General features: G+C 42.6%; 1 protein-coding gene across 1 annotated transcript in view; it reads left to right on the forward strand.

Moving 5' to 3' along the window:
- Nucleotides 1–26,016, forward strand: part of TRPC4 (transient receptor potential cation channel subfamily C member 4) — a 1,290,729-nt gene that overhangs the window by 397,002 nt on the left and 867,711 nt on the right. Inside the window, exon 2 of the mRNA XM_086935069.1 lies at nucleotides 10,867–10,953. The gene's annotated coding sequence lies outside the window, so the exon portion shown is untranslated. The remainder of the gene's footprint in view (nucleotides 1–10,866; nucleotides 10,954–26,016) is intronic.

Genomic DNA, 26,016 nt, shown 5'->3' on the forward strand with positions numbered 1-26,016 from the left:
TACTGAATTTCTCAAAATAAGCACATGATATAGAGCATCCCATTGGCATACACCTATCCATGTAAAATGACCCCTGAAACCCGCTGGTCGTCTGGGTGTACCGGGAGCAACCGGAACGCTGACTCGATATCTGATTTCGCCATCAACGTCCCGGGCCCCAGGCGATTCAAGATGGCTACTGCCTCATCAAACGATGCGTATCGCACCGAACAAACCTCAGGATCAATTGCATCGTTCACCGAAAGACCATGTGGAGCAGACAGATTATGGATCAAACGAAACTCACCTAGGTCCTTCTTGGGGACCACCCCTAACGGAGAACAGACAAAAGACGGTACCGGGGGTACACTAAACGGGCCGGCGACCCGTCCCCGGCTAACCTCTTTCTTAATTTTCTCTTGTACTACAGTGGTATGTTGTAAAACGGAAAGTTGATTTTTGCACGTCCCTACACCCTGAAAGTCCCCCACCGGGATGCGGAAACCATGTGTAAAACCGTTCCGCAGCACCCCAGCAGAAGTACGATCCGGGTATTCGCTGAGCCAGGGAATCATTGCCAAGGTATCAATCGGGGTTGGTAAAGGCGCCCCTCGGACTATCTTAGACCTGTTTGGCGCCTCCCTTACCCCCATTCTCACCCGTTCTGGCTCTGCACGATGACTCAGGATGGGACGACCCACAAGTACTACATTCATGTTTGAATTTACACGATCCCGGAGGCCTGGTACATTTCCCTTTGTTGAAATTATAGCAGAAACCCTTTTTCCCTGTATTGCCTGCGGGTCTCGAATAATCGTCGGTGCTCGCATTTGGTCGAAAGGGCGTCCCCACATTTTGGCGGGAGTAATCAACAACATTGCTCCCAACCAATGGCATTTTTAACATTCCTGATTCTTTCATTTTATCCCATGTCACGGAATCGTAACAATCCCAAGTCAAACTCTTGTTATGTTCCTTTTCTTTCCTGAACAGATTGTCATAACAAAACCAATGGTTACCTTGATACGCTGTCGAGTAACCCATAATTCGTGATTGATAAATCGGAAACTCAGGAAGCAACTCGGGCCTACGTTCCCCCAAAATCGATGTAAAAATACCCCACGCATTGCCCCAGTTGCCAATATTCTCATTTACCTTAAAGGCGGCCATTTTTGCGCGCCAAACACTCGGATGCATTAGGTCCTTCTGACTTTTAACATGCTCCACCTCATAATGATCAACAAGCAAGGAGAAAATATTCACGTACTCCCCTGCCCAGATCTTTTCCTTTATAGCTAAAGGCACATGTTGTCCCAATCTCTCTCTACGAGAGGGTGCTGACTCGTCCCTTGCAATCGGCAATGGCCGCTTACCTGAACCGGACGCAGCTTCTGCCGCTCGCGGCTTGTCTATTCCCGCCAACGGCGCAGTCACTTTAGCTGCATCTCTCTTCTCACGCAGCCCTTTTATCAGCGCCTGTGCCTCGGCAGCCGTGGCGCCATCACTACTATCCCCCAACCATGCTGCTAGCTGTGCTGCCAGCTCGGGGGGCATGTCTTCCTTGGATGTCGGGGTGACGACAACGGGGATTGGATTCCCCTCCATCGGTACTGGGGTCGGCGCCTCGAGCGGGGCGGAGGGAACCGGGACGTCTCCACCGGCTGGAACCCTTCTCGGCCTCTTAGGTCTCCCACCAGCCGGCGCAGGGCCCGAACCCTCCTCCCCGTCTCGCTCGGCCAACCGTTTCTTTATGTCGGACACCTCTTTGCAAAGGGCCCGCACCATCTGGTCGGTCGTCATTCTCTTTGCGTCTTTCTTGGGCATCTCTCCGACGAAGTATCTAGAAGACAAAGAAAAAGATCAAAACGCTCAAAATTGGCTCTTCGTTCTGTCCCGAGCTCACGTGTAGCGAGGAGGTGCAGCTTCGGAGCACAAGAACAAGAGGACGTCTTCTGGTCTTGCGTCCCTTTTTATCCGTCTTCAGGGCGGGCGTAAACCCGCCCCTGCCTGCCCCGAGGGCGTGGCTGGCTACGTCGGTGTCTAGGCCAGCCCACTCTAGGGCGGGAACAAGCGCGCCCCGGCTACGCCGCTTCGGGCATACCAGCCGAGACGCGCCTCCCGCCCAAAAATGGCTTCCCGGGGGGATCGAGGCACTCCGCCATACGTTCGGGGGGACCGAGTGGTCGCCCCTTTCCAGTAATGTAGTTTGCATTAATGAGTGCTATCACCATTAATTAGTGTGTCTCTGTGTCTACAAAGGTGGAGCATCTTGAACTAACAAGCATTGGCCTTGCTGACAATGTGAGATTTGAGGAGCATCTTGAACTAACAAGCATTGGCCTTGCTGACAATGTGAGATTTGAGGTTCATCTCTCCATCCCAGAAAAAACATAAATATTTTTACTTTGTAGGTGAACAGTGAGAGAACCACAAACATGGTCTGGGTCAGTGTCAAATTGATGGAGAAGTTAAAATATATCTCCAGATGCAAAACCTTCATCTTGGCTGCGTTGAGCTTCATCCTGTTGGTTTCCAGCCAACTAGTGATCTATTAAAGCGGCCTCTTAGTTCTTTAAAGTATCAGATAGGTTATTTACTCACTTCTAGATTTAGTTGCCATATGCATATGAATGGAATGTCTCAATAAGTAACAGCCTGGTGCAAATGTTTAATACCAATTGAGGCATATTTAAATAGAAAAGTCTACTGAGGACCTTTTTGATAGAGGAGTTACTGTTTTTTGGCTTGAAGACGTAGACCGATTGATTAGACTTTCCACAGTGGTGGTAAATATGTCAGTATGCTCCTTAGTTGCCAGTGTCGTCAAAGGATGTTGTAATTTATAAGCAGCTTATGTGTGAGAGAAACCTTAGTATTCAATTTCATAAATCTCCTGGAGTAAAAAGGCTAACATTCATGAAAATGGCTCTGTCTATGCCAATCCTTCAGGGATAGTATGTGAAAAGCTGAAGAGTAAACAATATTGGTTATCACTTTTTTTGTGCACTAATAGCATATTCTCTACCTTGGTATATAGACAGTCTTCCAGTAGTAAGCCAGGGCAAAGAAAAACAGTCTGAATCAACAGGAAATGTTTCCTTGAATTTTTAATGGTCCCTAGAATTTCCGATATTTAGTTCATCCTAACTTCCATTGCCTTAAATCCTCCTCATTGGTACGGTTCTGTCAAAAACTAAAGTATGTATAAGCCTCGGTTAATATGTGTAAATTTGACACCTCAAACTATAGTTATGATATCAAAAACCAAGTAGTCCAGTCTTGTTTTTATTTTCCAACCAAGCATAAGCATCTACAATTTCATTCAGAGATCTACCTCAACTATCTCTGAATTGCTGAAAATGTTCCTTCCAGAAAATCTACATTTATGTATATATTTAAATACTATGAATCACTATTCCTTCCCTGAAAAAAGTAAAAGAGTGATATTCTGTTCTATTTGTATCTGTAGGGGCTATTCTAAATATGACTCCAGTGAAATCCCCTTGTAGGAAACTGGTTCTTAATTTGGAATTATCATGGTAATTGGTTGTTGTAATAGCAATTTACACGTCATTTCCTATTTCTCAGACCACAATTAGGGTCTCACCTAGAACTCATAGGAAATTATGCTTCTTCAAATTATTGATTCCTGTGATATTGAAGTTGTTGAATGGGAAATTAAGCATGAGGGATTATCACATCATTTTAAAGATGTATTTTACCCATTTCTGATGATGTAACATCTATTTAAAATGATACAGGGTTATGAAGTCAGAATATATTCTTATCTTAATCATGACTCACAAACAATATATATATATGTATAATTCTTATTAATTTTCACACTTAGTCTATTACCAATGTCCCCAAGTAATTTTTCAAAAATGTTTCACATATTTTTTACAAGTGTTACTTTACAGATGTTAAGCAGAGGGGTCACTTGAACAGTAGACTGTATTTGTACTGGATTCTACTCCCAGAAAGTTTTCAAGATAATGCAAGGAATTTGTACATACTGATTTTATGAATGGACACACAAATCTAATTAAAATACTTTAGTTAACCCTTTCGCTGCTGATGACGAGCTCAGCTCGTCATCACCCACGGGTGTCGTGTGCTGATGACGAGCTGAGCTCGTCATGGAAACAGCAAAATGGCAATTTGCAGCACAGGGCAAAAATCCCCGCAGCAGCCATGTGGTTAATGTCCCAAAAATCGAACTAACATTACTTCCTCCACCATGGTGAATTTCGTTCAAAAAAATCAAAAGCTATTGAGTACTTTATATTCAAGTAAAATATTGATATTGGGAGGGGTTTCAACAATGTTACAATGTCACACCAACTGTACAAGTTTTGCCGTAAGGTATTTAGTTTACACTATTTTTTGAAGTTTTTGGTTTTAGAAAATGTACAAATCACTACAACTCACTTCTATCATGGCCCAATAAAGTTAAAAAATACCACTTGGCTCCAAGTTAGGGTCTATCAGTTATCCCAGCCTCTTCAATTGTGACAACCAGTAATATTACAAATAGGCAATGTCCTTTATGTTGGTGATGTGTTAGCTTCTTGTAGCTCACATTAGATGTCAACTTTTAAATTGCCTTCCACATGAACCACAGCTATATAACATCAAGTATTAAAACAAGTGAATATAGTTATTGTTAGGTATTATATGTGTTTGATGATTGATTGAGGGCTTCTCCAGAAATATCTGGTTTTCCATTCCTGTTATCACTTTAAACTACACCTACACTTATTTGAAGTACTAGAAAGTTAAAACGATTTGGTATCTCATTTTATAAATGAAATGTACAGATATAAACTAGAGTGTTTTACCATCTTTTTTAAATAAAGTCAGTCAGGCATTGCTGCAAATGCTGCCATCTTTTTTAAAACTCAAACAATCCATACAAATTGTACATAAAATACATAAAGTGCAACACCCTAGGAAATAATTAATAAGTGCATCTAGGCTGTTAGGTAAATCTTTCTTCAAGTCAAGATATTCCTGACCTTAAGTCTTTTCCATGTGAGATACTTGCGCTAGAGTCATCCTAAGTCATTTTAATTTCTCAGGAAACTGTTCGATGGAAGAACTATCTTCCATAGAAATCAATATCTGTCTCAACCAATTTTCAATTTTTAGTGCTTTCATAATATTCTCTTAAATTCTAATAGCCCGATAACCATTTTAACTATTTGGTTACTAGGCTGAAGAAAGTCTGCTCCCTTCTATCTATCTCTCTCTGGTCTTTTGTTTTTCATACATTTTAAAATTACCTAATACATTGTAGCTCTTTAAGCTGCCAAACTCCTTCCTTGCTTTATATAAATTTGCCTGTTAAAAGTTATTCTGGGTCCTGTATATTCTACTGACATTTTGAAATTTTTTGAATTACCTATTGTCTAATTGTCTGGATCGATCTCATAAAAATCCCTATGGAAAAGATTTAATAAGCGTTACAAATAATTTTCATTCCAGGTCCATCTGGATAACAATCCCCAATATTAACTACATAAAAATGTCTTCTATTAGTTTCTGTGTAAACGATTATATATGAGTATATCATTGACAAAAAAATTGTTTGGCATAAATATTGTGCCCTAAAGAAATGTACAAAAATATTATTTCATCAAGCGTATCATTTATAGTATTCAAATCAAATGGTGATATTTTTTTAAATTATATTCAGGACCCAATACATTCATCAAACAATGTTTTGTCCATGATATGCTGGTACCATACCATATGAACATCATTAGTAAACGGATTGAAAAAAACCTTAGAAATTCACAGGAAAAAAACAAAGGTTACGAGGACCCTATAGTTAGGCTGGCGTTTCACTCATACAAAACCAGAGAAATTTAGCTGTTATAGTTAGTGAGCTAATTATAACTTGCTCCCCAGCAATGAACCGCTTATGACATCACATATTACATCATTCATGACATGGTCAGTTACATCACTGATGACCGCACTCATGACATCTCAAATGACATCACAGAATCTGACAAACCCACTCACATCCCCCAAATAACCTTTCATAAACCCACTCCAACTTCCACACTACCATTCTCAAACCCATTCACACACCCATATCAGTACTTACTCACACACTAATACAGCCAAAGACGTATTTACTCATACACTCATGCAGCCCCTAATGATGTCCATGACCATAATCTGTTTCACAATTGTGCAGGTAACTGCCTCCCTGTGTCCTTCCCTTACAACAAAATCACTTTATTAGATTTTCCATTTCTTATCGAAGTTGTCTTACATACATTGTCACCATCCAGCCTCGAGAAATCAATTTTGTGTTGTGCCAGGAAACACTCATATTCTCTGCAGTAGCAGAACTTCAATGAGAAATGGAACATTTAACAAATTACTACTGTTGCAATTGAAGGACACAGTGGAGGTTATTACTGGCACTATTGTGCAAAGGATTATGGTCATTGTAGTCACTGAAACAAAGTGAAGGTTTGATGCCTTGCAAGGTATTATTTTTGGACCAGTGTTATTGTGGATAATGTACAGGAATTATTTTCTGTCCAGCGGTATTGCGGATAATGTACAATAAAAACAATCAAGTGATATTTCGGATACTAACTTCAATTGTTCCACTGGTTATTACAATGAATACTTTTTGAATGTGACTACTACCGCTTTTGCTCCTTATAATATTGCCAACGGAGAGTCTTATTCTTCAACGTCCATCCATGCACGCTTATTTAAACTAAGCAAGTGACCTTTTGCAATGCCATATGATCAATGGGTTGATTGGATCAAAAAGCGTCATGAGCTTGCTGAAATAAAGGATTGTGTGCCACATTATCAGTATGAAGTGGCTCGTTTGCACTCTTAGAGGTGAGAGTGTGTTGTGGTTAAATATATATATATGACTCCAAGCATTTGGTAACTGTTTTTGCAACAAAAAGTGGCCTGCCTCGGTCACGGAGTCAACCCCCCGGCATCCGCTGGTCCGTGTGCTTTGTAATGAAGCACTGAAGATGGAACCTCGTACCTTCTCTGGCTAACATCACTGAGCGAGGGATTGATATGGCCCGATGTGAGCGACCCAACGGAATGTAATGTGGGAAGAGGGAGAGACAGTAACTGTTACTATGACTTACAAACGCTAAAGAACTAAAATGACCAGAATGCCTAGTGAGCACCTGCCAGTAGGCGGAATATTGATGGGTGTAAAAAAACTTGATAAATACCTGCATACTGACTCTCCCCGCCCAAACCGCCAAGCCAGTGAACAAGGAAATATCCGGAACACGTGTGGCATATGTGGTGCAAACTTACACTGCTGAAAGCTGTTGTTAATCTCCTGCCGTCACCAGAACAATAAAGGTGAATAAAAACGATGTGTGGGTGACTCCAAGCGTTTGGTAACTGTTTTTGCAACATTAAGTGGCCTGCCTCAGTCACGTAGTCAACCCCCTGGCATCCGCTGGTGCGTGTACTTTGTAATGAGGCACTGAAGATGGAACCTAATACCAGCTCTGGCTGACATCACTGAGCGAGGGATTGATAAAGCCCGATGTGAGCGAACCAACGGATTGTAATGTGGGAAGAGGGAGAGACAGTAACTGTCACTATGACTTACAAACGACGCTAAAGAACTAACAAGACCAGAATGCCTAGCGAGCACCTGCCAGTAGGCGGAACATTGATGGGCGTAAAAAACTCGATAAATACCTGCATACTCACTCTCCCCTCCCAAACCGCCAAGCCAGTGAAGAAGGAAATATCCAGAACGCGTGTGGCATATTTGGTGCAAACGTACACTGCTGAAAACGGTTGTTAATCTCCTGCCATCACCAGAACAATAAAGGTGAATAAAAATGACGTGTGGGTGACTCCAAGCGTTTGGTAACTGTTTTTGCAACATTAAGTGGCCTGCCTCGGTCGCGGAGTCAACCCCCGGCATCCGCTGGTCCGTGTGCTTTGTAATGAGGCACTGAAGATGGAACCTCGTACCTGCTCTGGCTGACATCACTGAGCGAGGGATTGACATGGCCCGATGTGAGCGACCCAACGGAATGTAATGTGGGAAGAGGGAGAGACGGTAACTGTCACTATGACTTACAAACAACGCTAAAGAACTAACAAGACCAGAATGCCTAGCGAGCACCTGCCAGTAGGCGGAACATTGATGGGCGTAAAAAACTCAATAAATACCTGCATACTGACTCTCCCCGCCCAAACCGCCAAGCCGGTGAACGAGGAAATATCCAGAACGCGTGTGGCATATGTGGCGCAAGCTTACGCTGCTGAAAGCTGTTGTTAATCTCCTGCCGTCACCAGAACAATAAAGGTGAACAAAAACGATGTGTGGGTGACTCCAAGCGTTTGGTAACTGTTTTTGCAACATTAAGTGGCCTGCCTCGGTCACGGATCAACACCCTGGCATCCGCTGGTCCGTGTGCTTTGTAATGAGGCACGGAATATGGAACCTCATACCTGCTCTGGCTGACATCACTGAGCGAGGGATTGATATGGCCCGATGTGAGCGACCCAATGGAATGTAGTGTGGGAAGAGGGAGAGACAGTAACTGTCACTATGACTTACAAACAACGCTAAAGAACTAACAAGACCAGAATGCCTAGCAAGCACCTGCCAGTAGGGGGAACATTGATGGGCGTAAAAAACTAGATAAATACCTGCATACTGACTCTCCCCGTCCAAACCGCCAAGCCAGTGAACAAGGAAATATCCAGAACGCATGTGGCATATGTGTGGCATATGTTGCGCAAACCTACGCTGCTGAAAGCTGTTGTTAATCTCTTGCTGTCACCAGAACAATAAAGGTGAAGAAAAACAACATGTGGGTGACTCCGAGCATTTGGTAACTGTTTTTGCAATATATATATATAATTAGGATAAACAGGGTTGCCATCATTTTAAGATGTCCCTGCAGGATTGATAACAGTATTTTTTGGTCTTTACGGTTCTTGTATTTATATTGCGATTTTGCACAGAGTATATATGTGTGCAGATCTTGTTTCTTTTAAGGTGTATATAGGATAAAACATTTTTATGATAGAACAATTAATTTTGTATTGAAAGTTTTTAAGTATTTATACTTTTATAACTAAAAATGCCTATTTTGCACAAGATGTAAAGATTTACAATTTGCACAATATAGCACCTTGCACTTTGCACTTTATAAGAGAGACTGTTTTAGACCATAATCATGCATTTATGCAGATACAATCCTGTGTTAAATTATCTATATTGTAAATGAATTAAAAAATTGATTTTTGTGTATTCAAAACAAGAGGACTTTTCAATATAGCAGCCATACTCTAGAGGATGTATAACCCAAACCGTAATAGTAACTCTTCTATGTTTTTTACTATCACATGGTGTGCACTAGCAATTTAAAAAACCAGGCATGTAGGGTAATCTGTGACTGTGAACAAGGGCAACTGCCCGAAACGCGTCAGTCTCGTATGCTGCCTTTGCCTTAAGAAAATAAAAAGAACTTGCCTTGATTTTGGGACTCGTGTCGTTTTCTGGGTCTGGGGCTCCAGATTTCAGTCTTCGTGCTTTGCCTGCATATATATATATATATATATATATATATATATATATATATATATATAAAACGCTCAAAACTCTTCTTAGTTTTCAAGAAAGAGGCAGCACTCGTAGACTGAAAGGTATCACAGTGATTTTAATCTCGGGAAACAAGAAAGCATATATATATATATATATATTTTTACAAATATATTTAGGTTCAATAATGAATGTTTTTAGCCATAATTTTCTCTGTAAAGTTACACTTTTTGCAAGGATTAAAAAAAGGCCCTCAAAACCCTTTGTTGAAATCAGTGGTGCTTACTTAATGTCTTCCTTTGCTGATTACTAGATTTACTTAGTGCAGAATTGCTAAGAAAAACCCAGACATGACCTCTATTTCTCCAACTATACACAATAGCTTGTGTCTCTTTATTCCCATACTGATTGGGGAACCTAATTTCTTCATTGCTGCTTTCTTTTGTTCTGAGATTTCTGTGTGATGTCCTCACCACTAGAACTCAAACAGCTTCTTCCTTCTTAAGGACAAAACCCCACACTGTTAAGTTGTTTATTAAACAGAGATTCAGTTTTTTCTAATAAAGTGCAGAAACAGTAAGTGATAACTAGCAATGTCAAGTGGGAAGGATGTTGTAGATGTGATCTCATTCCATAGTGCTGGAAGCAGGATAGGTTGCATTAACATACCTCCATTATAAGCTTTGGTTCAGGACATATCTGGCACTCCTGAGTTACAGTGAACTCCAGTGAAGCAGTGCATCAGAGTAGAAGAGTGTTTTACAGCAAAGGAGATGGAGCATGGGGATGGATTCTGGCCTTCAGATCAAGGTGCCCTAGATCTTTGTACTTCATTCACTGCTTTCATGCTCAATATGCCATATTCCTTTAGTAATGCCGAACCACTTAAGGCTCAATTTCCCTTCATTTAATCAAGGGAGAAAAATGCATATATTATGTGTTATTCTGGTTGGGGTGAAAACTCTTGACAAATTGCTCGGAGACTATCATGTCATATGAAACTGTCACAGGGGTGGGTGGGTTTCTTCCTGTTTTACAGATGAATGTTTTCCCAATTCTTTATCTTCACCACAGAATTAAAATCGCAATATTGAAGTCCTTAGCCTGTAGCATAACTTGGGTATTTATGGCATTCAGTACCATTCACAAGTGGTTGAGTGTGAGTATTATTATTATTTTATCTACATTAAATTATGCAGTAGAAGATGTGTCCATTTGCTGATTTGACACACATGATGTATAGCCTGTAACACCCTCTGAAAATCTTGTTCACTTTTATCCTAATGTTCATTTGTTTTCAATCACAGGTCTCTGTCTGTCTGCCTGGGCAGTACAACAAGAACCCAAGCATACTGCTGCTAGCCCTAACTTATTGCCAACATGCGGTTAGTGTGGTAAGAGAACGTTTTTAAATATTTGCTTCTGAACTGTATTTTCATCACAATTGTTATGATTCACCCCCAAAAATATACATCTCAATTAAATCAGCTGAATTCATTAGAAGATTTGAAAACATTTTCAACCCATGTCACAAGGAAGTCTCCAAATAAATATTTTCATACATTGCCCACGCTGCCTGTTAATATTTTGCTATTGGTATTTGATGTAGACATCTGAGTTCATGCACAATTTTGGTACTCATATAATTGTGATATTTAGCTGGCTGGATTGGAATGGCTAGACTGGAAAGGCATATTGTATAGATGGGTGCAGGGATGGAGCTTTCATTCTAAAAATCCTTAATATGAATGCTGAGTCACAGTGCATTCTACAGTAAAACTATCTTATATGCATGATATATTGTTAGAAATTAGATTTCTGTTTGGCAGAAGTATGCACCCTGTCCTAGCAGGACACACCATAAATTAACCTGTGCTCACCCTCTGGTAGCTTGGCACAGAGCAGGCAGACTTAATTATGTGCTTATATAGCGCTGGAATCACTCCCGAAGGGGTACCTCCGCGCTTCGACCGCTGCGAAACCCTTCCTGGCTTCCCTGAGAGATGGTCCTTTAATGGGTATCTCCAGGGTGAGAACGGGCATCCCCAGCGGTCTGGTGGGGCCATTAGTGAAGATGAGGCAAGCTAGTGCCCAGAGTTGTCGAGTGTGATCGCTGATCAGAGTGGGCACCGAGGCGAGAGAATTATCGAGTCCGCTGACCCTGGTCCAGAAACCTGCCGCGTCGGGAATCGAACCCTGGTCCCGGGCCGTCCTCTGCTCTCGGGTCTGCCGCCTCTAACCAGTGAGCCACACTACTTAACTATGTCACATGATCAGGATAGGCCTTGTGTTTCTTAGGTTGTCTTGTTTTTTACACACAATGAATTTTGACAAACATTTACATTCATCTAAATGCAGGGTAATATTCTCTGAATATGGATTGCTTACATTTGAACTGTATAAGCACTCTATCATGGTACCTTGAACATTCAGTCTAAGGGATACAGTTCACCGTGGACATGTCATATTACTTATTTGTCTGGTTGGCAACACTGCTATTCAACTAGAATAAATAACGGTGGTCCAAACAAGGGTTGCGACATTGCCACCTGGATTCTATTGTTATAAATACACAGCCACATCCTGGAATTTCAGCTCAGCATATTCCTGCGTACCAACACAAGGGATGTCCAGCTCTACCCCAAGAAGGACAGCCTGATGAAACTTACCCAAAGGTAATGGGGAGTTAGTCCACCTGGTAGGGATTTGGCAGATGACCCACCCTAGGCAAGACTAGGTTAGGGAGTGCTTGTTATCAGTACAGTCATACCCAGTACTTCTACGCCTGCAAATATACAATGTCTTACCTCAATGGTGGAAATGATCATTCTTTCATAGTTCTTATAATGCTAATTATGTGAATCTGTTTCAGTCTACTCATAATCGCAGTGCACATGTTTATGCAAGAACCACAACGCTTCAATAAATATTGTAAAGCCTTGCTCAGTATTTTGTGGGCACATTTGTGTGCAGATCTTGGTTATGCATGAGAGTCCAAACGAAAAGGTTTCAGATATGTTACCACAATATCCTTGGGGATCACAGTTGTCATTTTCTGAGGTTGCACTACGTTTGTACACTGCAAGGATAGGGATTTGGAAGGTGCACTGTGAGCTAGCAGGACTATATGCCAACATCTCCTAAGAGGGTGTAGGGAACCAAACGTGCACCATCCCAACATTTATGTTTTCATCAAATGCACAGTTTTACCACACTTGGTACAAACTATACGACAACTTAAGAGGCAATGTGCAAAGTATTTGTGCAACACTTCAAACAGTAGCACAGTGAAAACACAACAGAAATACTCCACGCCAGTTTGGAAAAATAGATTATGATTTTATTAATAAAACAAGACCAAAATGACTGAAACCCATAAGTAGAAGTCTTGATATGAATTTTTAAATATTAAATATAAAAATTGTACTTAGAAGCAATAAGCACCTATGGAGGGTATTTGGTAGTGCTGGACCATAGCAAAGTCCAGAGTTCCGGCAGACAGTAATGGAGCGTTGGCCAGATACAGGAGGCATGCAAGTCCTGCTAAACAAGGTATCTTTTTTCTGGTCGTAAAAGCTTCTAATGGACCAGGCACAGGAACACTCTTAGGGGTGACTTATATATAGTAAAAGGTGAGTTTAAGGTGTGGCAAGTGTTTTTTAATGCCAAGCCAACATGGCAGTGTAAACATTACACACAGGCTCTACTGTGGCAGGCATGAGACATGTTTAAAGGGTTACATGTGTGGGGGCACAATCAATGCCGCAAGCCGACTAGTAGCATTTAATTTACAGGCCCTGGGCACAGGTAGTGGCCTCTACTAGGGATCTATACCAATTGTGGATAAGTCAACGTTACCGTGGTTAGGGGGAGAACCAGTAATAATAAGTCTCACTGTAAAATATGAATTCAGAGAGGGTCACAAAACCTTCTGTGAATGAATTTTAATTCGACAGCTTGCTAATTGCAGCCCCCTGCACTGTTTAGGACCTGCTGATATTGTGATGGCGGCTTGCAAGTGGCAGTAGACCTCCATCCATTCATTCTCATTTCCAAAGAGGAACCATATTGTTATATTTGGGACAGGTAATGGTTAAGCCTTCCTTACCTTTATTTCTACGAAATATTTCCTGATCAAATGTGCGTCTTTGTTTCCCACTTGGGTATTGTAAAGGTGCCAAAGGTTTTTGGTGTGCCCCACATGTATGTACTCCACATGTGTGATGTACATATTTGACAGGACATGAAAGGGCAAAAAACACGAGGAAATGTTTCAATAAGACAGACATCTGTGCTGTGCTGGGGATTGTCTGCTGTATTAGAACCATGGGTGTGCATGTACCCAAATAAACCTATCTCACCCATCTCAGGGATGATTCCAACACTTTTTCTTATACTTATACTGAGTGATTGTTCCTCATGTGTCAGTAAAGCTCCAAAGTCTGTGGTGGATGACAAAGGTCCTGACAAACAGTATTTCTACTCTTCTCCCAATAAACACAATACCCAACTCATGTGCCCTGTGGCACTGTGGAAACATTAAGAATTATGCTTTGATTTCACATCGAATTTTAGGATGGGGTAGCTGAGATATTTGGACCTGTAGCAAGCTGGTATGCTTGGAAATCTGAAAAGTAAGCTCCCAGGAGAGTTCAGAGAGGTGGCACTGGCATGACTCTCCAGATTCAGTCAAATCTCAAACTTTTAATCAAATCACAGAGTTTCCTTACATTTCAATTGGGCATGTTCTGGATTTTGACACCCGGCATCCCCATACTTGTGATAAAAAGTGTATCCCAATTGTGTGAGTAAGCCTATCACCAGGGCAGAAAAGACAAAGAAATAAACTGTGGAAATGTCAAGAATTTGCATTGAACTTACATAATTTCTTAGGATGTGGTTAGCTGATTTGTTGGGGCCCGGGGTCTGTCACCCAATCAAACCTATGCACTGCTGATATTTCTGAAAACTAGACACAATGGGAAATCCAGAGTGGTGTGGTTTCCATGGATCTCACTGTTGTCCTACTGTCAGGCTACTAAACTAGTTTGCAAATAGCTCCAGATGAGGATTCTAACCCACTCTCTCCATGTGATGGTAACATCTATGCTTGGTACATCAAGGCAACAAAATAACTGTTAGAAGGAAAGGGGGCCTGGGAACAGAGGAACAAATACTCAGGAATCAGCTGGGAATTCTTCAATAGCTTCGGAATAACAAAAATGATGCAACTGATTTCTTGAGCTTCGAGCACGGGCAGTTTGAAGGAGGATAGGTGAGTAATAGGTAGAACTAGGATCACACTGCCAGCTCTAAGTATAATTATGAAGTTATAATCACCCAAATTGTGTATATCACTGTAACTCCAAAACCCACCCTTAGGTGCTTAGCTGTTACCAATCAAACCACTACACCTGATAGAAAGCATGGTGAACAGGGAGATCATGTCCCCAACATCTAAAATCTTGGAGTGGCAGGTTCTGCTAAAAAAATAAACAAATAAATACATTTTCCCTTTAAAGCAAAATCTGTAGGGTCCCCTCAACAGCAGGGGTCTGATTTCTAACACTCTGATACAAGGACTAATTTCATTGTAGCAACATTGAATTAGAGAACTGGTTGGAACGCAGCACTAACACAAACACAGTGTGCAGATTTGAGCAGGTTGCGTTTTGAGCTTACTACCTGACCTGTAGATGAGTTCAGGTTCCCAGTTGCATTCCAAACAATCTTTCAGTTAATAAGAACATACTTAAAGATGGCACTAAGAAATGGAGACTTGTCATTTAAAATGTTTATTTATTATCCTCAGTCTACTGAATAAATTATGAATGCTATGCATACAGAATGTGATAATAAAAGTGGCTTAACATGTTATGGTCAGCAAAAACAAGATGAGTGTTTACAACATCTTTAGAGAGTTTCTGACATCCTAACACAATAAAGCTATTTGTAAGTGCTTTTCTAAATTCTTAGCTAAAACCTTAAATAGCATAGCTGTCTTTATAATTTTACTCTTTCTCAGGATGGATCGTACAGCATACACTTGAGTACCTGGCTTCACCCATTCCTTATCAAAGCTCTGTTGACCCTCGGTTAAGGTCCACTCTCTTCCCGCAGCTCCACTGTACAGTCTCTTGCCTCCAGACCCCAACCTCCTCCTTGGGAGGTTCAAAGCTGCTGCGCGCTCCTGCGCCTGTTTCCAGCTCCAACTGGGACCAGACTGCCTGCAACCACTGTAACCTTTCTCAGCCGTTATTTTATTAATTTGTCCCTTCTGTGCCACTGTTATTGTGCCCATCTATGTCTTGATCTAATTCCACCACTGTTTTTATTTTCTCGTGCCTGCCTGTTTCTTTCGCCTTTCGCCGCTGCTGCCCCTGCGGCTCCTCCGCCCTGGAAATCCTCCCACCAGAATTCCCCTGCTCCCGCCATCCACCCTCTCCTCCCTCCCACCTCCCCTACTTAATGGCGGCTGTTGCTCAGTCGTGCTGCTGGTGTGCCGAAAGGCAAGCCCGTCTGCACCCATCCACAACCCGACGGTGACCAACGCCAGGAACACTGGACCTCCCACTACTCATCGCTACGACACCACCACCCTCCTCGCACTCAACCCTGGAAGACTTAGAGAATGCCAACAGGCCAAACACGACCCACGGGCAGTTCTCCTGCCTCCACTGCTGCCAGACTAGGCCTCCAACACCGCAGACACGGGCACCTGCGATGTCCTTAAATGCATCCTCCTCAACGTACACTCCATACACAAACATGCCAAGGAAATCAGGAACCTACTCAACTCTCTCTCGCCTGACATTGCCTTCTTCACAGAGACCTGGACCAACGCATCCTCCGCCCCCAACATCAGCACCGTCAACCCAGACGGATACAAGATCCAGATGAAAGACCACCCCAACCACCCAGGAAGGGGCTTCACCATTGCCCACAAGAGCACCCTCTGCCTCACCAACTCCAGCAAAACCTTCCCCTCCCCCGAAAACCTGCACTTCCCGATCCAGATCACCCCCAAAGCCACACTCTGAGTAACCCTCGTCTACCGGCCCCCCAAACACCCTTCGCCACTACCATCACCGACTTTATCGCTCACCATCGCCTCAACAAACTACTATTCTTCATGACAACCTCACCAGCATCGGACTTAAACAACTTGTCAACACACGGACCCACGGACCAGGACACACAGACCAGGAAACAGTGTTGAATTCAGCCACACAACACAGCCGCCATGGACGACCATCACTGTGTACACTTCACCATCAACAAACCCAAGGCACCCAAACCAGCCCCATGCCCACCACCAAGGAACTAGGGCAAGGTTACCGATGAGCAACTTAACTCCACCCTCACCTGAGACAACCACACCTGGGCACCCAAGGCAAAAGACCCAAACAACGCAGCCAGAGAACTTCACACCTGGATCTCGAACTGCGGATACGAGCTTGCTCACCTACTCAACCCCGACAGACAATGCCCCAGGAAGGCTGCCTGGTTCATCACCGCTCTCCAAGAAGCCAGACGCTCCTGCAGACACCTGGAGAAGAACCAAGACAACCAAAAACCACACCACCTACAAGGACGCCGTGACGGACTACCACCACCAGATCAGAGCCACCAAGAGGAACTTCATCCATAACAAATTCCTGGCCAACTTCACTAACTCCAAGGAACTTTTCAGTGTCATTCAATAATTCACCAACCCATGCAGAGAAGCCAGAGACATCACCTCATCTCAAGACCTCTGCGACAAGCTTGGAACCTATTTCCATCTCAAGATCAAGAACCTCTACGAAACTTCATTGACCATCCACCAGGTGCCACAGACGGCCCCCCGCAAACACCAGCCAGCCCACCATCTCCAACTGGACACCAATCACGGCCTAAGACACCGCCTCAACCATGAAAAGCATCCATTCGGGGGCCCCCACGACCCCTGACCCCCTCACATCTACCACAGAGCCGCCGCCACCATTGCACCTCAACTACAATGCATCATCAACACCAGCTTCAAAACAGGCACCTTCACAGATGCCTGGACGCGCGCAGAAGCCAGACCCCTGCTCCAGAAGCCCACAACTGACCCCAGCGACCTCAAGAACAATCGGCCTATCTAGCTAAATTGCAGAGAAAACAGTCATCAGGAAACTGACACAATTCATTGACGAGAACGTCATCCTTGACCCGTCCCAATCCAGATTCCGAAGCAATCACAGCACAGAGACTGCCCTACTTGCCACCACAGATGACATCAGCTCCCTCCTGGACCAAGCCAACTCTGCAGCCCTCATCCTACTCATGCTATCAGCAGCCTTCTACACCATCTCCCACTGCACACAAGTCACCAGAATACACAACTCAAGCATAAAAGGAACAGCCCTGGACTGGAACTGATCATTCCTCACCGGAAGAAGACAAAGTATCAGACTCCCACCATTCCTTTCCTATCCCACGAAAATCACCTGCGGTTCCTACAGGGTTCATGACTGAGCCCCACCCTCTTCAACATCTACATGGCCCCCCTCGCAGCCATCGTCCGACAACACGGCCTCAACAACTTATCCTACGCTGACAACACCCAGCTCATCCTCTCCCTCACCAAAGACCCCACTACTACCAAACTCAACTTCCAGAAAGTAATGCAAGACATTGCTGTCTGGATGACCAACAGCTTCCTGAAGCTCAACGGTGAGAAGACAGAAGTCCTCGGTACCACCCCTTCTGCATGGGGCAGCACCTGGTGGCAGACCACCCTTGGAACCCCACCTACCCCCTCAGACCATGGCAAGAACCTCAGCATCGTACTCGACTTCTCACTCATCATGAACCGACAGGTCAACGCTGTTCTCTCCAGCTGCTTCAACACCTTTTGCATCCTCCACAAGACCTTCAAGTGGATCTCCCCTGAGTCAAGAAGGACAGTCACCCACGCACTCATCACCAGCAGACTGGACTATGGAAACGCACTCTATGCCGGCACCGACAAGTCCCTACTCTGCAAACTCCAGACAATAGAGAACACCGCCGTCAGACTTGTCCTCTGCATCCCCCAATACGAACACATCAGCCAACACCTACGAAGTTTCCACTGTTTCTCTTTCAAAGTCCTCACTCACACCTACAAATGCCTACACAACAATAGACCAAATACCTCAATGACAGAATCCAATTTTCCAATTCCAATTTCAATCTTTATTTCATTGCATTTGCAACATAAAAGATGACATAGAATATACAATTCATAATAAAATATCCACAATATCAATTCATACATTATAATGGGCATCCTACTACATAAACTACATTGCATCTACATTTCATCATAGTTGGACGCATTAAATTACATTTCTTCATGTTTGGACACATAATTTTGCAGTTCCGGGTTTGGCGCAGAGTTAATTAAATATTAAAATATTTAAAAATAGTAGAAAAGTTAAAAAAACATTAAATTGATTTATAACAGCCAAAGATTAAAAGGTACAATGCCTAGGCAATATTCATGTTTAAGGAAAGCCCAATTGAACAGTTTTTCATGATTAAAATGAAAGAGAAGATTTCCTTCTGCTAAAATAAACGGACAATAAAAATTTACTAATCCGGAACACAATTACTTGGCTAGTATCCGTGCTTAAGATCCTGCCAGCTTCCCTATGGGAAATAGAGCCAATGTTATGGCACAAGGGGACTATCCATCTTTTCCTTGCCTTGCCATAACTAGGGCAAAAGAACAATATGTGGAAGATATCCTCCCTTTGATAGTTGGTGCACAAGCTACAATGGTCTTTATCTGTCTTTCCCCATCTTTTCTCAGTTACCTTTATCCTCAGCGTTCCATACCTAAATTTTAGGTATAGAGATTTGGCCAATGGAAGCTGGATTTCATCAAGAAATTGTTCAAAAGATGCCTCATTTTTTACCAGGAGAAATTTTTCTGTGAGTGGACCGTGTGTTCTTATATACACAGAATCATGACTCACATATGACCAAAAAGTTAATTTAACAGTTTTCTTGGAAGCTGAGTTTAGAGAACCAGGCTCATTCCAAAAGTGTGTCAATCCGAGCTTGATTAGCCAATTTTTTACATGCTTAAACCAAAAAATCTTGTTATCTCTATCAAGCTCTAGTACTTCCTTCAACCCATTTTTATAGTCAGATAATTCCAAAGTTGTCCATAATCTGACCCACAACAGCAATGGTCTCAGTATAGCGTGCTGATCTGTGTGTTTAATATTTAGGTCAAGGAATAAGGGTATCAATGGGGTATTGGTTGGAACTTTTAATAGTCCCCTGATGAATTTGTTCTCCAGTACTTCAAAGGTTTTTTTGCATACCGGCCCCCAAATTTCCGCCCCATACAAAGAGGCAGATTGAACCTTATATCTAAAAAGCTCTATTGCTGGAGTGACTGCCTTATTCACACTTTTATTGTACCTCTGTGTTATTGGAAAAGAGTTTTGTTTGAACACCAATTTTGATTTTTCCAGTTGTGCGCCCCTTCCCATTACAGAGTCTAGCAAGACCCCCAGATAGGTAAAACTGTGCTCATAGTCTAATTTTTGCCCATTTGACATCAAATTCTTTTTAAAAGTTTTGTGCGGGTTTAGGGCCATATATTTTGTTTTTTTATGTTAATTTCTAATCCTTTGTGGATGCAGTACTTTTGGAACCTGTCTAGTAGGGTCTGTAGACCCCGTGGCATTTGTGAAATTAAAATTGTGTCGTCCGCGAAGAGGAGGGACGCAACACGTTCCCCTCCCAGTCGGGGCGAATCATTGTCACAATTTTCCATGTAGGTTGCAATATCATTTACGTACAGGGAGAAAAGCGTAGGGGCCAAAACGCAACCCTGACGCACTCCCCTTTTTATGGGGATCGGGTCTGTGAGTTCCCCATTTGGGCCCCACCTGACCTTAGCGTAGTTCTCCTGATGCAACCCCATCACAAGTTTTAATAATTCGCCTGGGAGTCCTTGCCTATTCAAAGTTTCCCACAGTAGATCGCGTGGGATTAGGTCAAATGCTGCTCGTAGGTCTACAAAGGTCACATACAAGTGACCTTTGCGGATGATGACATATTTCCAATACAAGCAGCATAGCCTAAATACTTGGTCAATAGTACTTGTTTTATTCCTGAATCCCGCCTGATATTTAGATAAAATTGACTCCTCCTCCAACCATGAATTTATTCGATTTAAAATGTGCCTGGCATATATCTTCTGCGTAATATCTAAAAGGCTAATGGGGCGGTAGTTGGCTGGGTCGCCACGGTCCCCTTTTTTAAAAATGGTGATGATTTCTGCGCCATTCCATGTGTCCGGATTATGGTCGCTAGCCGCAACTATATTAAATAGATGGTTTAAATAGGGTGCCCAAACATCTATATTGTACAGATACAGGTCACCAGGAATTCTATCAAGCCCTGGCGCCTTCCCTTTCTTTACTGTGGTAATTGCTGTCTCTGTTTCTTGCATAGTAAAGACTACCGGGTGGGTGTTAGCTGGTATTATGACCGAGGGTACGTCTATTGTAGCGTCAGTTGGAATTTTTGCTGCATACAATGACGTGAAGTGCTTAACCCAAGTATCCTCATCTAAATATACCTCCCTGGAGCCTTTCTCCCATTTATTTTCCTTAGCTGCCAGTTCCCAAAATTGTCTCTGGTCCTTGTTTTTAGCGGCTGTTAACATACTGAGCCATATTTCCTCATTCCATGAGGATTTCGCTCTTAGTAATGTTTTATTATAAGCCTTCCTTTTGTCTCTAATTTCTAACCGACCTTCCCCTTTAACAGCTTTAATCAGTGCAGTTTTGGCAAGACGGCATTCCTTGTTATACCAAGGTTTGCCTGTGGATTTTACATTAGTCCTGCCAGCACCTTTTTTAGGTTTTTTTGTAAGGATTTCTAATAATTTGCTGAAAATGGACTTATGTAACTCAATAAATTTTTTAGGGTTGCAGCTATGGGGACAATATGAGTCTAGGGTATCTGAAAAAAATGCTGTAAATATTGGCCAATAGGTCCTCTTTTTCTAATATGAAGGCCCATTTAACCGTCCTACGGTTGTTACTGAGGACAATATTGTCAGTTATGGATGAGGATGCTAGGCTGTGGTCTCCCTCCGGGATATCAAACCCCTTTAACATGCTTAGTAAGAAGTTCATTTCAAGAGGGCGATGGTCACTTTCGTATCTCTCTTTGACCTTCAGGTCTACTGTAAAGGGCCAAAGGTCAAAGGAGACGATAACATAATCTAAGTTACTTCCATAATCGCGTCTTTTGAAAGTAGGGGCTTTCAGGCTGTCGGAAGGCATGCGGCCATTACATGCTCTCAGGCCGTGTGAAGTCAAGAACCTCGTAATCTGCAAAGCCAATGTAGTACCGGCCACCATACTATTCTCGTTCAGGGCAGGTATTCCATTGGCCGTATCCTCCTCTTCAAACAATTGAGCTATCCCTGTGATTGGTTCGAAATTACAATTCAAATCTCCACATAGGATAACACTTGCCTCTGTTTTTAGTGTATCCATAAATGACTCTAACTTCCCTATGCATGAGGATTCCTTGTGGGAAGACTGAGGACTGTTATATACATTAAGAAGATAGAACACCCTGTTATCCACTGTTGTTACTTCCAGACAAAGAATGTCTGGAGAGTCAGTGTTAATCATTTTAATACCTAATTTAATGGAAACATTGACCCATACTAATAGGCCTCCAGATGCACGACCTCTTCGGGATGGCACAGCCTCTATTTGGTAGGTTTTGTAACCAACCCTGTGCATTTGTACTGTAGCCCATGTATCCTGCAATACACAGATGTCAAAGGTGTTCATGTATATATTCCAGTCAGGGTCGCTTAGTTTCACACGTACCCCTGCAATATTCCATGATACAAGATTAAACAAGGGAGGTCCCTCTTTCAGATCGTGGGGCACAATGGGTAAAACAACTGGCAAACCCCTATTGACATCATCAGCACCTATAAAAACGGGGCATAAATCCACCTTAGGGCAGCTATTATCTTTTCTTTCATGATGATATTCCAAGGTACGTGGCACATTTTCATTCCCCCCGGAATCTCTACTTTTTTGACATGAGGCAAATGATAACAAAAATGAACCCTCATTTGCCCCAGGAGACGCTACAGGTAGAGCAACAGGCAATCTACTATGTGTTTCATCTCATGTTACAACAGTGCGTGAGCCTAGCTTTGGACTACTAAATCCTTTTTCCTCAGTACATCCCAAAATACATGGAACAATTTCAATACCCCTATTATCTTCCATACTCTTTGAACATCAATCGCACTCCTCCAGTCCACTGAATGCCTCAAACCTGTTTGATAGTTCTAAGGGAGTAAATGGGAAGAGATGGGACATTTTTCCATTCCCTCCTAAATTATGACTAGTTGGTAGAATGTTCCACCCATGCATCACAGGAACTAATTGATGCAGATAGGCGGAGTTCTTAGCTGTTTCCATGTTTGAAATGTGGACATTAAAGGGGATATTGTTGTTTAAGTGTTGGGGGGGGAAATACAGTGGATCTTGGGTAGAAATAAGTCAGTGGGCGTGGCACTATACAGTTGTTTTCATTACCATAGGGCCAGCTCAAAATGTATTGGACCGCCTTTCTGTCCCTGAAGTTTACAACTACAATGTCACCCCCTATATCTTTTGTTCTTCCACCCAGCCAAGACAGACGGCGAACGTGGACTATTTCGCCATTTATATAATTAGCTTTTGGTCTGTAAAATGACAACCAGTGCATTATCTTATTTTTTAGTTGGAAGTAACCTTCCCGCTTACCACTTGTCAGCTCAGGGACCCCAGTGAGTACCACCACATACGGTAAAGCTTCTGGCGGAAGTTCCGTAGGTGGTCTCCTTCCCTGTCCCCCTCTTACTTGGCTGGTCTCATTCTCTTCAGCTATTAAGAGTCTATTCGGGGGGATACTTGGTTCCCTGGCCTGGGTGTTAGCTAGAGTATCAGTACAATTGGATGTTATAGTTGATCTACTCATAGGTGTTTTGTGTTGCTTTGCTTTAGGGTTACTGGAAGGTTTACTACCAGATGGAACACCTGTGGTTGTATGGTTAGGAGCAGCTGAAATAGCCACTACTTGCTTTTATCAATAGTGGGGTTAGTGGGTTTTGCAGCTGCTCCATCAATTAGGGGGGTGTACAATGGGGTTAAAGCTTTTTGGGGCTGTAACACATTCTGGGACCTTAAAGGCCTATCCAATTGCCCAAGAGCTGCCAGGTCCAGCTCAATTTTTCCCAACCTTTGTTCTACTCCCTTAAGACTTTCGGATAAGGCTAGTGTGTAAGTTCGCACAATGATTTCTATATTGTCCAAAAGCGTTTTCGGAGAAGCTGGCTGCGATCCTTCTTCCATTGGAATGTGGATAACGTCAGGATAACCTTTTGCATCCTCCACAAGACCTTCAAGTGGATCTCCCCTGAGTCAAGAAGGACAGTCACCCACGCACTCATCACCAGCAGACTGGACTATGGAAACGCACTCTATGCCGGCACCGACAAGTCCCTACTCTGCAAACTCCAGACAATAGAGAACACCGCCGTCAGACTTGTCCTCTGCATCCCCCAATACGAACACATCAGCCAACACCTACGAAGTTTCCACTGTTTCTCTTTCAAAGTCCTCACTCACACCTACAAATGCCTACACAACAATAGACCAAATACCTCAATGACAGAATCAACTTCCACGTACCCAAAAGAAACCTCTGATCTTCCAGCCTCACACTGGCCGAAACCCAGCGCATCCACAGAGCCAAAGCAGGCGGAAGATCCTTCTCTCACATTGCAGCCAACACCTGGAACAAGCTACCGGCAGACACCAGACGAGCCCCCTCCCTGAACACCTTCAGGTAGACCCTCAAGACCTGGCTTCTCTGCTAAACAGATCTGCTGATCCACCCCCTCAGCACTTTGAGACCCTCACGGGTGAGTAGTATGCTTACAATTCCCTTATTGATTGATTAATTGATTGATTGAGCTCTGTTGAAGATGCAGTGTGCTGAGGACACCTTCTGCAAGCTTTGTAGAACCTACTCCCTAACTGAGAGTAAGGGACTCAGGAATCTGGTTTGACCTCTGTCAATAATTCTAGTGCAACATCCGCTCCCAATGAAAGGTCAATTCCTTGGGTTTATATTATAGTTGACCACTGGTTTTGTCTCATGTTTTCCAAACAAACCAGGGATTAGAGACAGCAGAACTTCTGTAAGGCCACACTAATATGGAGCAAAATACATCAGCAGCATGTATGATGGGACCCCCTCAAAAAGATAAGTTGTGGCCAAGGAACAGAGGGGAACGAAAAAACATCACTGTAAAGGGATTGTTCCTTCAATGGCCATACATTTCAAATATCAGTATACATCCTACTTTTTCAGGCTTGGTGACAAAGTAATTCTAAACAGTCTTTATTCAAAAATTACTTTATTTTCATTTTATATAGTTTCTTATTTGTAAAAATTATTTCATCAAAAGTGCATTTTTTTGGGAGAAAATACTTTTTTCCTAATACATGTAAGCAGTTATAACAAAATAGACTATAAATATATACAGGATCAATAAACACAAATTATTTTTTAGAAAAACACCACCTGATATCATACATACAAATTCAAAATACTAGCATTCTCACACCCATACCACAATCAAACCACAACCACAGGGAAAAAGGAAGAACTGAGTTATAATTGGCAAGGTCTCAGTGCCAATTCTAGGGCCTCAAGATGCAATTATAGGCCCCTGCACCAGGTCAAAATACATCAGCTCCATCCATTTGTTGACATTAAGTGTCTTGTCAACAATAATCTTACACTAAAGGGGCCATCTTGTATTGACTGCATCTATGAACATTAACAATAACAAATGTCAGCTTACAGGGTTGTTACCTGTGATGATATAAACAGTTTCTGTTTGCACTCTAGGAACTTCCACTTTCTAATACAGATAAAAGAAAGTCAGACTGCAGTCGAATGAAAACAGACTGCCAAAATGAAAACTGTTGTGGTGTTCATAATGCTTGTTTGTGAAGACTTTGTAGGCAGCAGCAGTGGTCCCACTGACCTGTGGCTGCTCCCCTGTAGGCTATTGGGCCTGATTACCAAATGGAAAGCTGTGACATTGGGATAGTTTCTCCTTTTCAAATCAGATATCACCTCAACGTGGGTGTCATTATCGCATCAATAATGTTAATCTACAATTACATCCACATACCATTGTTGCATTTCATTGCAAAAGAATTAGGGAGGAATGTCTCTTTCATTCTCCCTCTCACAATTCTGAATGAATCTCAGAACTCCTGTTGTGCGTTGGGAAGCTATGTCCATCTCACAAAAGACGTTTAGTTACTAACAAGAAAAGATTTTGTGGTTATAAACTTGTACAGACCCTTAGTTTGATTATGTAG

The sequence above is a fragment of the Lissotriton vulgaris genome, chromosome 8 (assembly GCF_964263255.1).
Source record: "Lissotriton vulgaris chromosome 8, aLisVul1.2, whole genome shotgun sequence".
Lineage (NCBI taxonomy): Eukaryota > Metazoa > Chordata > Amphibia > Caudata > Salamandridae > Lissotriton > Lissotriton vulgaris.